We start from the raw sequence: 3,665 nt of genomic DNA, 5'->3' as shown, positions 1-3,665 counted from the left end.
AACTAAATGCCTAAGTAAAAAATTTTTATGGGGAAAAGATTATAGATTGCTGTGTTTTCTCTATCAATGCATGTCGTGCTCGAATCTCGATTTTCTTATAAAGGAAAATAAAAAAAAGAGTCACCATCAAATTGTAGGAAGGTGATTTTGGAAATATTTTATAAAAGACAGCTTGCAAGCAAAAACAGATTAGGATTCAGAAGTTGATTGTGCATGAGAAAAGTGTTAGACACTTCACAGCATCCGTTCATGAGAATGATTATCCTAAGTTGACTATAACAATAATATGGCCTTTTATTATATTTTAATTACCAAACAAGGAATGATTAAAAGAAAGAAAACGTTTTTTATTTACTAAAAGAGAAATATAAAAGAAAATAAAATAATTATTTACAATGGTAGATTTAACCTAAAATAAAAGCCTAGGACCTACATACCCTTTAGAGGGATCAAAACCCATATAGTTTGTGAGTAAAAATACGTATCACTTGGTTGATATTTTTAAGATAAATATTTATTTGATTTATTTAAAAAAGATATTTTTTGTGGGTTTTTTGTTTTTTAATTCATGAAAACAATTTTTATATTTTTATTGAGAAAATATTTTTTTGAAAGAAATCTTAGATTATCCTCTCTGCACAAAGATTCTAATAACCTCGCATGGAAGGATAATTGTTTGAGTCTGCCGAGGTTCTAGAAACCTCACACAGCTCTAAAAAAATCTTAAAATTATATTTTTTAATGAAAAAGATGAGCTTTTATTTTATTTTCATTTGTGAAAAAAGGGTCAAAATCATTTTTCTCATTTTATTAAAAAAACTTGAGCAACCTCATTAAGATTTTAAAAATCTTACACGACATAGATTAAGAAAAAAGGTTGAGAAATTAAATTACTTTTATTTTCAGTATACTTCTTCCAAAATGATATAAAAGAGAGTATAGAAGAAACATAACAATCTGATCCCAAGCAGAGTTATCAAAATAACAACCATTTTCACCCATTGCAAATCACAAGCAAAAGAAAAGCGTCAGGTAGAGCTGGTAATATGGGTTGAACCTGTAAGTCCAACTTGCCAACCTGCCAAAAATAACAGGTTAGGGTTAGCTAAAAGCCAACCCGCCAGTAAACAAATCTTTTTAACCTGCACTGTCAGGCCTGCAACCCGCTACGGGTTAGCCTGTCAACCTACGGGCTAACCCGCATTTATTTTTTTATTTTTAAAATTTTTAAAAATTATTATAATTGTATTATTGTATATAATATTATATCTAAAAAATTAAAAAAATACCTATATAATTTATTTGGTACTTCTAATCAAATATTTCAACAAAAAAATAAAAAATCTCATTATATTTTTTTAAATATTGAATAAAAAAATTAAAAGATAAAGTAAATAATTGTTGGCAGGTCAACCCACCAACTCACCTTGACGGGTTAGGGTTGGCTAAAAACCAACTCGCCTTCAAACAATACTTTTCAACCCGACCTATATAAGTTGAACGCATGTATTACCACCCCTAGCGTCAAGTAAGCCTATATTACGAGTTAAGCCTGGCATGTGGAATATCCAACGAATTGCATGTCGGGATTGGCGCAACAATGAGCGTCAAGTAACAAAGAGATCTTAATGTCACAGTACCTATTTACTGATCTTGTATCTTTTTCCTCGCAATTCTTATTCTCTTATTTATAGACTTCAACTAAGATTTTGTTATTTTCCTTTAATTTTGGTTTTTAATTTTTTTTAAAATTATGAGTCATAATATCATTTGCCATTTAAGCACTAAATCACCATCAATTTGTGATTTTTATTTTTATTTTTTGTTTTCTTAACTTCCAATTAGGGGCCAATCATTTTTAAATGGAGGATTTTTATTTTTTTCCTGATTTTTCTTACTTTTCTCTTTAATGTGTCCATCCTACGTTTCCTAATTTAGAGGTCAGTCAACAATAAACCACATCTTCTTTTTTTATTATTAGTTATGGTGGGAAGATATTCTTGCCTGATTTTTCTTTTTTGGGGAGATTTTCAAACTTGGTCTCCAAAAAAGAATCAAGAAAGATTTTTCTATTATCTTTTTTGTTGTTTTTAATGTTTTTATTTATTATTTAGTGGCCCGACAAAATGGGGTGTTAGAGGATGACAAAATACTTTTTAACCATTCTTGATAACTGCAGTTGATGGTTAAGAAATATGAAATATACATAATAGTATACATAGCAATCCCAGTTTTCTCTTCATTGACCTCTCATTAAAGGCTAAAACAACATAGTAATAGTAGTATAGACTCATGAAAATGTCAGTTTCTATGTTAATGGCGTGTTTTGCACCATCCTTTTTGGTGGTCTACAGTAATAGTTTTCTGATGTACTGGGAGATCGGTCAGCATTAAGCTCGGGGATGTCTTTGGTCGCTTTATCTTGCAGCGATATGAGCATTTATTTATTTATTATTCTTGGCTGTTGTAATTGGTTTGAATGGCAAAGTTTGTTGCCATCGCTCGGTTTTATGATTTGTACTATATGTCCATGATTCGATTAGATTGTACCTTAAAAAAAGGTTGTGGTGTGGTCAACCATCAGTTCCTTGCAAAACGATCTCATACACGTGAAGTTTAAAGTGTATAGGCTGCTGACATTTAGTTATTTAACCTGAGCATGTTGATCAATTATTACTGCTATGTTGGTCTGATGGATTTTGCTCTCTCTATATGGGGAAAAATTTTAATCAAAATGTTGGGAAGGCTCTAGATTTCTAAATAGGCTATCCAAAATGCGGAAAACAAGATCCGCCATTAAATTGCTTAAATTAATGGAGAGGCACATTGTTAAGCCCAATATAGTTATGCATAGCACAATCATTTATGCGCTTTGCAAATAAGGGCTTGCCAATGATGCATGCAATTTGTATTTTGAAATGATTGATCGTTGGGTGTCTCCAGGTATTTTTACTTATAGCAATCTTATCCATGGCTTCCATAGTGTGGATCAATGGCAACAAGCAAATCAAATACTTAATGAGATGATATCTAAAGACATCCACCCAAATAATTATACGTTTAACATTCTGGTTGATGCATTACGTAAAGATGGAAGGATTAATGAAGCTCAAGGTGTATTTGTTACGATGGTGAAGAGTGATCAAAGACATGATCTTGTTACCTACAATTCTTTAATGTATGGACATTGTTTGACTAATAATATCATTGAGGCTAAGGAAGTTCTGAATAGGATGATTAAAAATGATTTGGAACCTGACCTTGTTACTTATAATATTTTGATCAATGCATGTTTTAAGATGAAAATGGTGGATGAAGCCTTGGATCTCTTCGGTGACTTGCATTACAGAGATTTGGTTCCTAATTTTGTAACTCTATAGTTCTGTTATTGATGGCTCGGTCAAATCACAAAAAATCTCATGCGTGCAAGATATTATCTACAAGATGCATGACAGGGGTCTTTACCCTGACATAACAACTTACAGTATCCTGCTAGATGCATTTTGCTAAATGGTTCATCTTGACAAGGCAATCACACTACTTAAGCAAATTGTTAGTCAAGGATTTCAGTCTGATGATGGTTTATGCAAAGGTGGTAGATTAAACGATGCGCGGGAGACTTTTCAGTATCTTTTGGCCAAAGGTTATCATATGGATGTCTACGT

The sequence above is a fragment of the Neltuma alba genome, unplaced genomic scaffold (assembly GCF_004799145.2).
Source record: "Neltuma alba isolate B1F8T4 unplaced genomic scaffold, ASM479914v2 tig00011013_pilon, whole genome shotgun sequence".
NCBI classification, from domain to species: Eukaryota; Viridiplantae; Streptophyta; class Magnoliopsida; order Fabales; family Fabaceae; genus Neltuma; species Neltuma alba.
Note: the sequence above shows the minus strand (reverse complement) of the source record.